The sequence below is a fragment of the Hyperoodon ampullatus genome, assembly GCF_949752795.1.
Source record: "Hyperoodon ampullatus genome assembly, chromosome: 14".
NCBI lineage: Eukaryota > Metazoa > Chordata > Mammalia > Artiodactyla > Ziphiidae > Hyperoodon > Hyperoodon ampullatus.
Genome location: NC_136927.1, coordinates 44197565 through 44211519, shown reverse-complemented (window position 1 = coordinate 44211519; position 13955 = coordinate 44197565). Strand labels below are relative to the sequence as shown.

The window sequence follows — 13955 nt, the reverse complement described above, 5'->3', positions numbered from 1 at the left end:
TCTCAATAATATCCTTGATGTAGTGTTTTCCCCTCTAGTCCAGAATCCAGGCTAGAAATGATGTATTGCATTAAATCGTCATTTCTCTTTAGTCTCCTTTAATCTGGAATAGTTAGCCTTTGTCTTTTTTTTTTTTTTTTTTTTTGCGGTACGCGGGCCTCTCACTGTTGTGGCCTCTCCCGTTGCGGAGCACAGGCTCCAGACGTGCAGGCTCAGCGGCCATGGCTCACGGGCCCAGCCACTCCGCGGCATGTGGGATCTTCCCGGACCGGGGCACGAACCCGCGTCCCCTGCATCGGCAGGCGGACTCTCAACCACTGTGCCACCAGGGAAGCCCAGCCTTTGTCTTTTATGACATTGACATGGTAGAAAAATGCCGTCTTCCCCTTTAACAGAACGTTCCTCATTTGAGCTTTGTCTACTGTTTCTTCATCATCGTATATGGGTTAAGAATTGCCGGCTGGAAGACTGCATAAATGTTGTCGTATCCTTCTCAGTGTGACAGCAAGAGGCACACAATGTCTGTCTACTCCTCCTTAGTGATTTTGTCTGATTTCTCCAATCTCTATTTAAAACTTTTCCCTCATAACTGATAAGCCATCAGGGAGATACATTACAACCATGCAGCTACCCTATTCCATAGAGTATTAAATAGATGAGATTGACTATCTCTTCATGGTTCTTGCCTGAATCAGATCAGTCTTTATTACGATGGTTACAAAATGATGACTTCAACTCCAGGACTCCCTCCACTTGACCTTCTTCTGCCTACTTATTTAATATTTATTATTAGTAAGGACTTTGAGATTTATATTATTTTCCAATAGCTTTATAGTTATTAACCTTACTTATTTTGGTGCTCAAATTGCTCCAGATTTGGGCAGTGGGAGCCCCTTAAAACTAGAAGCCTGGTTTTTATCCCCACTTCAGTGGAGTAGCATGATTCTGTTTGCACATATGACCACCTTTTATTGTGTGACAGTGTGTCGTAGGGGCACAGACATAGGGAGACCTGATGGGAAGCTCTTGTGTAGTTCAGGAGAGAAACGTGGCTTAGACTGGGGCGTTGACATATTGGATGGAGAGAATGGATGGACGTTGGAGGAACTTTGGTGGTAGAATCGGCAGGACTTAGCGGGTGCAGGTGGGAGGTGAATGTGTGAGAGGTCAGAGAGGGAGAAGTCAGGAGTGACTGAAGTGGCTGCAGGGATGGTGGAGTCGTTTACTGACGTGGGAAAGACAAGCAGAGTGAGGGGGTCGGGTGGGATGGGTATTTTAGACAGTTGAGTTTGAGATGTCTTTGACATCTGAGTGAAGGAGTCAAGCAGACAATTGGATATATTGTTCTGGAGCTGATGAGAGAAGTCCAAACCAAAAGAAAATTTAGGACTGCCACAGATGGATGGTTTCTGAATGCACGGTCCTGGATGAAATGCTGTGAGAGGGAAGTGTAGAGGAGAGAGAGGGATCAGGGAGGGGAATCCTGAGGGAGTTCACTGTTTAGGGGTCTGGAGGTGCGTGGCAGGAGATGGCAATGGATGGGTCTGTGGGGTCAGATCCCATGGAGCCTGGAATGTCAGGCCAAATCCTGAAGGCTCTGGGAAAGCATTGAAGGGTTCTGAGTAGGAAAGTGAGTGACAGGGAATGATTTGAGTTTTAGAAAGATCGTTCTGAGAGCCAAGCGGGGATGATTTGGAAGGTCATGACAGTAGCTAATGCTACGGTTCTTTCTAAAGTAAATCGGTTTCTCTTTTGCCACTGGAGCTTGCTCAGATGGCCACCTGCACCTGAATGCCCTCTGCTTGTCCATCTGGGCACAAAAAAAGATGATCCGAACATCTGCCCCAGCTGCTCTTATCAGTCCCAGGTAATGTGACAGCAAACCCCCATCTCCTTGCCTCATTTTGGCTGGAGGATTTTTTTTGGGGGGGGGCGGGGGGTTTGAACCTTTTGAGCCAGGCAAAGTGTAGGTGTGCAGGGGATGGTCTCTGAGGTTTGTGAGAGTCTGTTTAGGGACCATGATCCTCTGCCCCGGCCTGCTTTGAGTTTAGCGTGGTCTCTGTCCCCCGGGCAACTGCCCATTTAAACCTGTATGTCGTCCCCTCCCCACACCCACACATGCAGGGGGAGGTGGGTCGCGTCTGGAAGAACATCTCAGTGCATCCTCTCCTTAGCAGGGGCGGTGCTGTGCAGGGGACCTGCAGTTCTGCCCAAAGGGTGTCGGCACCTGTTTGGATGGAGACACAAACAACCAAAAGTGGACATAAGAGGCCAGAGGGAGGGGCAGATGCTCTGGAAGCTCAGGAGAGGCAAGATTGTTTCTAGTTGGAGAAATCAGGAAAGGTCCCCTGAGAAGGTGGCATTTGAATCAGGCCTTGAGGGTAGAGGATTATTCAGTGGAAAAGAGGAAATAAAAAAAAATCAAAGTCCTGTGTCCTCATATTTTATTGACATTGTCAACACAGTCGTTATTGGTTGCATAAATATCCTGTTAGGCAGATCCTCCATTGTTAGTTCTCCGACTGTTGGAATAATTCATACCAGGCCTTGTGACATTGGCTTGGGGCTGGGCATTGGGGACAGAAGCAACTTGGGACCAAATGCAACTCAGGAATCAGTGCTTGAGCCCACCCGCTCATTCTTCCATTCAGCAAGACCCACCACATCCCAGGCCCTGAGGCTACGACGACGATGAGGAGGACATGGTTCCTGTTCTGAAGACCTCACGTCTGCTAGAAAGGGAGTCACAAGTGGAGAGAATTTATTGTAGGGCACGGGTATATGCTGCCGTAGAGGCACAGCGCATACAAGAAGCAGTGCTGACACAGAGAAAGGGGCTGAAGGGAGCTGAGGCCTTGGGAGCAGATGAGTGTATCAGGCAGAGTGGGACAGCGAGAAGGAGGGGAGGTCTGAGGACACACGTCAGAGGACCAAGTTCACGTGGAACACAGCAACATACTTCTCATACTTGTCCACAGGTTGGAAGGCACATCTCTCCTACTCTTAGGCTTCTGGGCATTCATTTTTTCTGTTTTCTATTTCAAATATTTCCTTTCCCATTTTGGGGGTGGGGGAGTGTTTTATACTCTTTTCGAAAATCTCAACTTGCATGCTTAATTCATTTGTTTTATTTTTCTCCTTTTGACACTAAAAGCATTTAATGCTATTAATTATGCCTCTGCAGATAGCTTTGACTGTATCCTTTTTTTAAAATTATTATTTTCTAAATAGGTTGCTTTTTATCCTTGATTTACTTCTTGTCCTAAGGGTAATTTGAGATGTTACGTTTTTCAATTTCTGAGTGGTGTGTTTTATGTTATTGTTAGTTCTACTGCATTTTGATCCGAGACTGACTTCTAGAATTCCCACTTTTCAAAATTTACCAAAACATTCTCTGTAGCTTAATATTTATTGAATTTTATCACTGTCCATGAAACTTGAAACGAAGGTACACTGTTTTCAGGGTCAAAAATTTATATGTTCATATCTTTTATGTGCTTATTTATTTTTTGATTATTTGTTTGGAAAACGTGTTAGAATACTTCCAATAAAACTGTTTCTCATGTTTCTTCTTGTATTATGAAATATTTGATTGCATGGATCTTTGTTGTTATTTAACACATAAGAATTAAACCCCTTCACTGTGAAGTATACCTTTTTTCTTTAATTTTATTTTACTTTTTATTGAAGTATAGTTGATTTACAATGTTGTGGAAGTATACCTTTTAGAAAGTGAGGTTAAGAGCTCACATTCGGGAGTCAAGACAGCCTGGATTCACACCCCAGCTCCACGATCTCTCAGCTTAGATTCCTTATCTGCAAAATGGAGCTAATAATGGTATTTCCAAGTTTGGGTTTTTTAAGCACAAGCTGCCTCTTCTCTTTGCTTGGCCCTGCAATTTTTTTTTAAATGATATTTCCCTTGTCCCTTGTATAGTTGTTGGATTAAATGAGATGATGAATAGAAAGCATTTAGAATGCTGCTTGGCACAAGGTAAGTGCTCAATAAAGCCAGAATTCGCTGCTACAATCACTGTTATGTTGCCTGGCTGACCATTCCTGGCATTCGAGGCCTCTGTTGTGGAGAAAAGGTCTCTAGGAACCTCTTTCTTTTTCTCTATCCAGTAAACATTTGGTAAACAGAATGCTTCTTCATGCAGAACTTTAGAAGACACTGTGGGGAATTCCTTGGCGGTCCAGTGGTTATGACTCCGCGCTTTCACTGCCAAGGGGCGAGTATTCAATCCCTGGTGGGGGAAACTAAGATCCTGCAAAAAAAAGCTGACAACTTCCCAGCATGCAAATGCAGTGACACACTTTGGCTTTGATGGTGGGATCACTGGGTGAGTGTCAGTGGCCTGCTGCCACTAATGTGGGGGTGGGGAGGGCAGGTAGGACGGGAGAAGAGGGGGAGGACCCACCTTTCCCTGGATATTGTATTGAACACTACTGTCCAGCCCTCAGAGCCTCACAACCCTTCCACCAGTGCTGTGAGCCGGAACGCTGTAGGATTCCTGTCAATAGCTTCCACCTGCAACCTTCAGATGCTTGCCCTCAATGCTGGAGCCACTTTCCCCATGGGAACCTGCATGTCACCATGCCCTCCCTCCCCCAAGGGGGCTTATAGCCAAAGACTGGTGTGAAGTACAAAAGCCCAGCTCCTCGGCCTGAAGTAGGACAAACTCTAAGGTGTTATTTATATCCCAGAGCTGCTAACACACTTGCTAACCTGCCTACCTCACTCCCTTACTGGTTTTTCCTGGGAACACTTCCTTAATACATCACTTTTACCTTATTTATTTACGTTGGCTGCATTGGGTCTTCATTGCTGTGCGTGGGCTTTCTCTAGTTGCAGCGAGTGGGGGCCATTCTTCATTGCAGTGCGTGGGCTTCTCACTGTCGTGGCTTCTCTTGTTGCGGAGCATGGGCTCTAGGCACGGGCTTCAGTAGTTGCGGCACACGGGCTCTAGGTGTGCGGGCTTCAGTAGTTGTGGCGCAAGGGCTCAGTAGTTGTGGCTCGCGGGCTCTAGAGCACAGGCTCAGTAGTTGTGGCACACAGGCTTAGTTGCTCCACAGCCTGTGGGATCTTCCCGGACCAGGGCTAGAACCCATGTCCCCTGAATTGGCAGGCGGATTCTTAACCACTGCGCCACTAGGGAAGTGGTTAAGAGGTCTGTTTTGTTCTTTTTTTAGGAGTTTTAAATTTCAGTTTTTGTACCTTTAATTTCTAAAAGTTCTATTTGATTCTTTTCAAGTCTTCTTGGTCATTTGGTGGCGTTATTATTTCCTGCTCCTTGGCAGGTATTTTAAGTCTATGTTTTATTTCTTTAAACATAATAATCAGAGGTATTTTATAATTTGGGTGTGATAATTCCAATATAGGAAATGTTTGCAGGTTGGTTTCTTCTTCTGGTTGTTTCTCTGTATCCCTGGATATTTCTATCAGTATATTCTCCTTGAACACTGATTTGGGGGAATTTGTATTTGCTTCTGCCAGTGCCCAAACACAGGCAATCGACAGCCAATTTAAATTTATAGCTTGGTGTTTTTGCTTTTGACCACACAAGTGAGGTGATTTGGAGCTACATATCCACCCTAGGGCTGGCTTGTCATCACAACTTCTCAGAAGTAGTTTCTTCTCCCAGCTCCTGGTTTACTCCTGTTCGATCACGGCAGGGGGTGTCTCTCAGTAAGCACTGGGCAGATGCAAGGCTTGAATTTCTGTTCTGTGAAGCCTGCTAAAGTTCATCTAGTTTGGCAAATGCTTTCAGGGTAAAAGCAGTTTGTGTTCAAGTTCCTCTGTGGGTTCACACTTTCAGCTAAATTTTAGTCTGATAATTCCTTCTTTGTTCTTCAGTACTTTTAAGAAAATTTATTATTATTATTCCACATTTTTATTGTTTTCAGTGAATAGATTGCTCTGAATAGCCTGCCATATTTACCAGAAAGCGTTCTATGCTTTCAAGCTTCAAAAAATATTATTTATCTCTTATCTTCTCTCATTTCCTCTCTAGTTCTCTTTGTCTTGTGTACTTCAACCTGTTTAAAAGGTCTTTACTTTCATTTTAAAGGAGTTTTAAGAAAAGTCAGAGATAAAGTGCTTACAGACCACCATATTTAACCAGAAGTCTCCCATTAACGTCATTGTTATATCATTTTTACAAATAAAATAATAAAATTCTAGAGGCTGGACAGGATGCTTCTCTCTGGTCCTGTCACCCGATGGCTAAATTTCAACTTGGGGGAAGGAAATAGTTGTTCCACAAGATGAGCCCTTTACTAGAGAGTAGATACCCTTCCCTCCCTCTGTTTTATCAGCCTCAGTCTTCCTTGCTGGACTGACTGCACACACCACTGCTCGCACCACTCCTTCCCCCGCCCCTCACCATAATCAGGATTTGGGGGAATAAAGATTGCCTCCGTGGTTTAGATTGAAAAGATTTCCCAAGTGATTCTGATATGACCTCATCATTAATTAGAGAATCACTGGGGTAGCTTACACAGGTGAGAGGAAGCTTTCTTGACTCTCAACTAAGTTAACTGAACCCTGTTATGTGCTCTGGTCACCCCTGTGTTTCTCTGATTGAAAAACTCCACCTGTAAATATTGATTTTCCCAAGACCCCAAGTCTGGTCCACCCCCGGCCTTTTCTATGTCAATTGATGGTGATTCCTTCATTGTTGAGGCCACAATCCTTAGAGTGATTCTTCATTCCTGTCTTTATCTCATATCACATTTCCAATTTTGGGGGAAACTTTTTGGGCTCTACCTTCAAAATATATCCAGAATCTGACCACTTTTCACCACTTACACCACCACCACCCTGGTCCAAACTACCATCATCTCTTAAACACTAGCATGCATTTTTAAAAAAATTTAAACCAAGCTGCTTTTATTTTATTTTAATGTCTATTTATTTATTTATTTATTTGGCTGCACAGGGTCTTAGTTGCAGCATGCAGGATCTTTAGTTGCGGCATGCAGGATCTAGTTCCCTGACCAGGGATGGAACCTAGCCCCCTGCACTGGGAGCATGGAGTCTTAACCACTGGACCACCAGGGAAGTCCCTTATTTTATTTTTGGCCATGCCGCTCAGCTCGTGGGAACTTATTACCCCGACCAGGGATGAACCTGGGCCCTTGGCAGCCCGAGGAGTGTGGAGTCCTAACCACTGGACCACCAGGGAATTCCCTAACATTCATTATTGCAATTACCTTTTAGCAGACTTCCTTGCTTCCATCCTTGCATCTTCGATTGATTACCAACACAGCAGCCAGAAGGGTTATTTTAAATATGTCACATAATGTCACTATTCTGCCAGAAACCCTGCAATGGCTCCCTATTTCAAAGCAAAAGCCAAGCATACAAGACCCTGTAAGATCTGTACTCCCTGTCCCCTCAATCATTTCCCATCACTCTCCCTTCACTCACACGCTCCAGCCACAGTTTTCTCCTCGCCGTTTTTCAGTAATACCAGTCAGATGTTCCCTCTTGCCTTGGATACTCTCCCAGATAGCCCACTGGCAAACAGTCCTGCCTCCTTCAGTTCTTTGTTCCGATCTCACTTTTGCACTGGTGTCCAACCTGGCCACCTCGTTAATGATGCAACCTGCTCCATCTTACCTTGCTCTACTTTTGGGGTTTTTTTTTTGGGGGGGGTGTTATTCATCTTTTTATTGTTAAATTGTAAGAGTTCATTATTTATTACGACTCCAAGTCCCTTCAGATATATGAGTTCCAAATATTTTCTCCCATTCTGTAAGTTGTCTTTTCATTTTTTTTTTTTTTTTTTTTGGCTGTGCAGCACGTGGGATCTTAGTTCCCCGACCAGGGATCAAACCCGCACCCTCTGTGTTGGCAGCGCGGAGTCTTAACCACTAGACCGCCAGGGAAGTCCCCCCCCTTGCTCTACTTTTTTTTTTCCCCACAGCCTTGTCCCATCTTCTAACACACTACGTAAGGTATGATCTCCCCTCGTTAGAATACAACCTCCAAGAAGGCAATAATCAGGTTTGCTCACTGAGCCCAAGCACCTAGACCAGTGTCTGGCACCCAGCAGGCGCTCAATAAATGTTCAATTTAAACATTAAATGCTTGTATTCCTCGCAATACTACTACCACCGAGAAGTATAACTAACAATATCGGGTGGTTTTTGGTCTCCCACTACCTTCGCCCACACCTAGGAGAGCAGCTACTTCGAATTGGAAACACGGAACTTTCAGTTCACCAAAGCTCCTTCTCCGCTCAGCCTCTCGAAAGTGTATGTCTCAGGCTCACGGTTTCCAACCTGGGCGAGGTCCCACTCCCCAGCCCCAGGGTCACGCCAGTGATTGTACCCGACTCATCCAACCAACCAATCAAAAATCGCCGTCCTTTTTTTTCTCTTGCCCCAGTAAAAGACTTCACTTTCCGATTGGTTGTGCCAAGAGGGGCGGGACGAAGCAATTTTGGCTAGGGGCGGTTTTACTCTAGGTCGGTTGCCTAGGTCACCGCCCGGCTTTCCGGAAGCTGAGAAAAATGGGCGGAGCGAGGACACCCCGCCCTTATTCACGATCTGGCTTGGTATTGGTTCGCAGCTTGCGGGCCACGCCCCCAACCCGGACTCGCGCCGCGCCCCAAGCGGTCCGCTGCTCCGGGCCGGGTTACGAGGAGATCCTGAAGGCTCCTCCCAGGGAAGGGGACCTCAAAGGCCAGGACACCTGAGCCCCGCCCCGACTAATCGCCCCGGCCCCAAGTAGAGGTGCCTCTGCAGGAACCCCTAAGATCACATTCATTCATGCTACAGTGCGAGACCGTAGGTCTGGATCCAGGTCCAGTAAATTCCGAGAAACCTGGCCGGGGCCGGCACCTCTTCTAAACCGCTGTTAAAAGAGGTTTTGGATTCTAGATCACCTCCAAGGAGCCTTCCCCGACTGACAGGCCCTATTCTTCATGGAAGTCTCTGGGCTCCGGCTTCCTCAAGTGTAAATGAATAGTGCCCCCCTATGGCACTCACTTGCTGTTTGGCCTTAGACAAGTTATATCCTATTTCTAGGCCCGTTTCCTCATCTTGGTGTGAAGGGACTGGACTAGATGTTCCCCAGGGTCCCTTCCAGTATTCCTCCCTAGCTATGAAACAGCCCAGGTAACATGTATAAAAGTTCTTCATAAATATTTGACCCGTTACATAAATTGTAAGCAATTTACATCGCTATCTTCTCATCCTCCTTACTTTCTGTACCCAGCAGTTCCAGGAACGGAGGAAGAGTCTAGGGTGCCACCTAAAAATGAAATACGGACTGTCAACAGATACGGAAAAGGCTGACTGCCTGCCGCTCAGGAGATGATGCTGGAGAGGAGGTGGGATAATCTTTAACCCCCTCATTTTACGGAAGAAAAAACTTTGAGAAGAGCTGAGTCAGGCTGCTAATGGGAAGAACCAGGTTTCCTGACTTGACTCCATGATTGGTCCCTTTATACTTTACAGTGCTGGCAAAGAGAAGGCATAACTGTGTTAAAACAGGTTAAAAAAATTGTTCACAGAAATAAAAGCAGACAATGTAATCTGGAGCACTTCCCACTTTCATTTACTTAGGATTCCTCTCCTCCTGACATTTGGGGTGACTAACAAAGAAGAAACAGAGCAATAAAAAATAAAACAGAAGCAAGTTATTTCCCTCTTCTGCTTTTCCTCTGTCACCTTTGTCTCCTTGGAAGAGCTTCTCAACTTCTAATGTTCCAAACCCACCTTTGTAAGACTCTTCAGTGGTCACCCACCCACCTTCCAAAAAAAAAAGGAAAAAAAAAGCCAACTAAAACCAAAACCAAAGTGGGCCATTTATACAAAATGTCCAGCCTAGGCAAATCTACAGAGACAGAAAGTACATTAGTGGTTGCCTAGAGTGGAGGGGGTGGGAGGGGTGGGAGTGAAAGGGCAGGGGGGAGATTGGGAAGGGGGCGGACAAGAAGTGACTCCCGATAGATAGGATGTTTATTTGGGGAGTGATGAAAATGTTCTAAAATTATGGTGATGGTTGCACAACTCTGTGATTAGACTAAAATTCACAGAATTGTCCACTTTAAGTGAAGTATACAGTATGTGAATTCTACCTCAATTAAGCTGTTGTAACAAAAGAGGCATACCAAAATGCAAAACTAAAACCAACCAACATGTGCCTTTGCTTCTTCCCTAGGTTCTGCGTGTTTAATCCTCTCACTCTTAGGGGATCTGGGCCATCTGGCCCTGCAAATGTTTCCTGAATCTCCAAATGTGTCACCTCCAGGGTTGCCTGCCTCCTGCTCTTGCCACCCCTTCACATTCTGCAAGGCTCCATGTAACAGAAGGAAGCATGCTAGTTCCCCTGACCGCCTGCTCACCCCCTCCTCTGCCACCTCATTTCTTGGCCACTCTGGATGGCGCTGGGATAAAGAAAGGAAGGACAGACAAGGCAGAATAGAGGTGAGTCTTGCAGGAGATTGGAGAAGTGAGAAACGATCTAGGGCAAAATGAGAAGAAACGAAAGGGAATGTTGGGAAGGAAAAGAATCAACTTCACTTTCTGTGTTTTCTTTTCCCCCTCCTGGAATACTTCAAGGATAGCAGATAGCACCTGAGTCACTTTCCTTGGTCTAGGGTGTCTTCTTTCTAGAGTTCTGAAGGGAGCAGCAGACAGGCAGCTGTTACACATCTGCTTCCTGTCAGTCTTTCACATGAAAGCTCATCTTCTTAGAGAATTCCCCGCCCAGCCTCCCTCTCCAAAACTGCAACAACTTCCCTGACGCTGATACTTCCTAGCCCCCTTCCCACTTTGTTATTTTGTTTTTCTGTCTTCCTTAGAATTTAACCTCTGTGAGGGCAGGACTTTTTTTTTTACCTGTTTGAGTCCCTGGGTCTGGCCCAATGTCCTCCTTAGTCTCAGATTTTTTTTTTTTTTCTTTTAAAAAATTGAGCTAAGGGACTTCCCTGGCAGTCCAGTGGTTAAGACTCCACGCTTCCAATGCAGGGGGCACGGGTTCAATCCCTGGTTGGGGAACTAAGATCCCACATGCCGTGGTGCAGCCAAAAAAAAAGAAGAAAAAGAAGAAAGAAAGAAAGAAAAAAAATTGAGTTAAAATACACACAACATAAAATTTACCATCTTAACCATTCTGAAATGTGCAGTTCTTTGGTATTAAATAGAGCCTCAGATGTTTGGAAGGAGCACAGTGCTAAGCTCAGAAGCCCTGCAATCAACGCACGTGGACTTAGCTCCTGGCCAGCCTGTTACTATGTGGCCTTAGGTGAGTTACTCAGGCATTAGAGCCTCGGCCTTCTCTCTGTGAAGAGGAGATACTCACAGTATTGACGCCATGGCCCTGGAGAGGCTGGAAGGCCATGGGTGTGAAGCATGGGGCAGTGCTTGGCTCAGAGGGAGCCTCAGTACACGTGAACCATTGTTGTTATTCTAGAGCTTGGAATTCAGAATCAGAATCAGGTTGGGTTTCACTCACAAGGTCACATGGATACAGCTCGGTCCTAGATGTAGCTTTAGCTGAATCCTGAGCAGAGCCTCCAGGTTGAGGGGGTCTGTGAAGTGCTCCTGGCTTTCAGGACTGAGTAAGCCTCTGCCCTCTCTTCTCTGGGGCCGACTCTCCATTCCTCTGGGGCTTGGGGGAGCAGGGGGTGCTGCTTCCAGCCATGGGATTGGACTGAAACTCGGTATTTATTGCTTGTCTGGGGCACCTCCTTACGGCACCTATTTCCTTAGCCATTACCACGTGTCTGCTATGTGCCGGGCACTGTAATGGTTGCTAGGGCAGTGCAAAGATAGATCCAATTTGGACCCCATCCTCGAAGATCTTACAGTTCAACCAGGAGGATAAGACATGTGTGACTGCGCCATTTATCAGTTGATAATTATTTATTGACTGCCTACCATGTGCAAGATGCTGTATAAGACATTGATTCAGGCACGGCCATAGAAATCCAGGGGAGGGAGAAATGATGGTGGTTTAGTCATACTCATCTAACCTAGTGCCTGGTTTCCAGAAATGCTGATGAGACGGATGGGGTTGGTTGGATGTTTGGTTGTCAGGGAAGGTTTCACAGAATAGGAGAACAAGCGGAGGGCATTGCTGAATAGAATCTACTCACTGGAGAAGATACTGCAAAGATATGGTCCTCCGGTTCATCTGAGAGGCTGTGAGGCAATCTAGCTGGATGTGAGGGTTCCTGTAGAGCAAGTGGAAAATTCAAATGGAAATGGGGTCCAAGAAAGAAAAGGAAAAGCACAAAGGATGCTGGGAGCTTACTCTCTCTGTTGTCTTTACACAAAGGTCCCTCTGGGTTTACTTTCCATTTGAGTCCTTTTGACAGAAACCCAGGAGCCAAAACCTACTTCTCTATTCTAGGAAAAACATCAGTGCAAGCACAACAGCTGATCCTCAGGCTCAGAGACAGGGAGGATTCCGGAGTGGACGGGACTAGGGTGAACTGGGAAACACAGCCCTATCTAAAAGGGGGCAGCCACTGCTCGGTTCAAACTAAATGTTAGAGGCAAGAACCTGGGCCTACTGTTTCCAGCTCTTTTGATGGATCGAAAGCTGGAAACCTGTTTGGTTTTTTCTTTAATGGAATCTCCCAATGTTAAATATCAACTCAAATTTTGTTAATTTTATTTCGTTTTTGGCCGTGCCACACGGCACATGGGATCCTAGTTCCCCGGCCAGGGATGGAACCTGTGCCGCCTGCATTGGAAGCACGGAGTCTTAACTACTGGACCGCCAGGGAAGTCCCAACTTGAATTTTGAAAAGAAACTCTGCGACCATTGAAACACATTTTCCAACTGTAGCTATCAGTCCATAACCTCTATTTAGGGAACCAAGAGAGATCAGGTTAGAAAGATGGGCTGAAGTGAAGTTTCAGATGGCCTTGAATGCCATGCTTAGAGAGGTCTGACTTGAGCCTATAGACAACTTCAGTTTAATAGACTAAAAGGGTTGTTTGAACAGGGGAGTGGCTTGATGCAAGGGTTTGGGAGCAACTGGAGTAAAGTGGGGAGGTGTGGCATACGAAATAACAGGGGAAGCAGTCAGGATTGAAGGTTACTGCGACAACGCAGGTTTGCAACAATGAAAGCTGAAAGATGGTGGCAGTGGGACTGGAAAGATAGGTTGGGGGAAAAAAAAAGACAAAGACTAACAAGATGATCAGGAAAAGATGGGGGAAGCAGAGGGGGTGGCAGGAGAAAAGATAACTGGGAGTTCCCACTCAACTTAGAATGAACCAGCTCTCTTGCAAAGAGAAAAGGCCAACCAGCTTGGTTTCAGGCCTGCTGAGTCGAAAGAAGTTAGCCTGATGCTAACCCACCACCCGAATGCTGAGCCGGTAATGAGTCCGCGGGCCAGAGCACCGCGGCGCGGTCCTGGCTCCGCTCCTGGCCCCCTGAGGGCCTGGGACAAGCCCGTTTATAAATTGACTTTATAAATCAGTCGCCTACAAAAATGGGGGTGAGGCCGCCGGCTTCTCAGGGCGGTTGTGGGCGTTAAGCAGGAGGCGGACGGGGCCACACTTGGGAGCGGGGAGAAACGAGCGAGCGCATTCTTACCCCGGGCTCTGGAACGTTCGAGGTCTCGGGGAGGGGCCGGCGAGGGCCCCGGCGGGCGACCGGGCTGCTGGCCCTTCCAGGAGAAACGGCCGCCCGTCCCGCGCCTCCCCGGACCAGCCTGCGGCGGAGAGACCACAAGTCTCCGGGGCGGCCAAGTTCAGGGGCACCCCCCCCCACTCCCCGCACCCCGGCGGGCCCCTGGTCTGCGCGGGCCGGCCCTCCGTTCCCCAGCTCAGTCCCCCCTTTCTGGAGCCCTGCCCCTCCTCCCGTCCCCAGCTCATCCTCCCCAGGCCAAGGCGGGGTCCGAGCGCCGCAGCCCGCAGCCAGCCCGCCCGATTCCCGACTCCCGACACAGCCGGAAGCGCATTTTCCTCCCGCCCCCAGCGCG

At 46.9% G+C, this 13955-nt stretch overlaps 1 long non-coding RNA gene across 2 annotated transcripts; it reads right to left on the bottom strand.

Annotated features, from left to right (window-relative positions):
* Positions 1 to 2169: 2169 nt before the first annotated feature.
* On the bottom strand, positions 2170 to 13721 carry LOC307062872. 2 transcript variants are annotated; one of them, XR_013811228.1, is made up of 3 exons: positions 13568 to 13721; positions 12114 to 12191; positions 2170 to 2732 (listed from the first exon to the last, which is right to left on the bottom strand). It is a non-coding gene; the product is annotated as an uncharacterized lncRNA (long non-coding RNA). The 2 variants fall into 2 exon arrangements; XR_013811229.1 differs by having other exon boundaries at positions 2170 to 2729.
* Between the last annotated feature and the right edge of the window lie 234 nt (positions 13722 to 13955).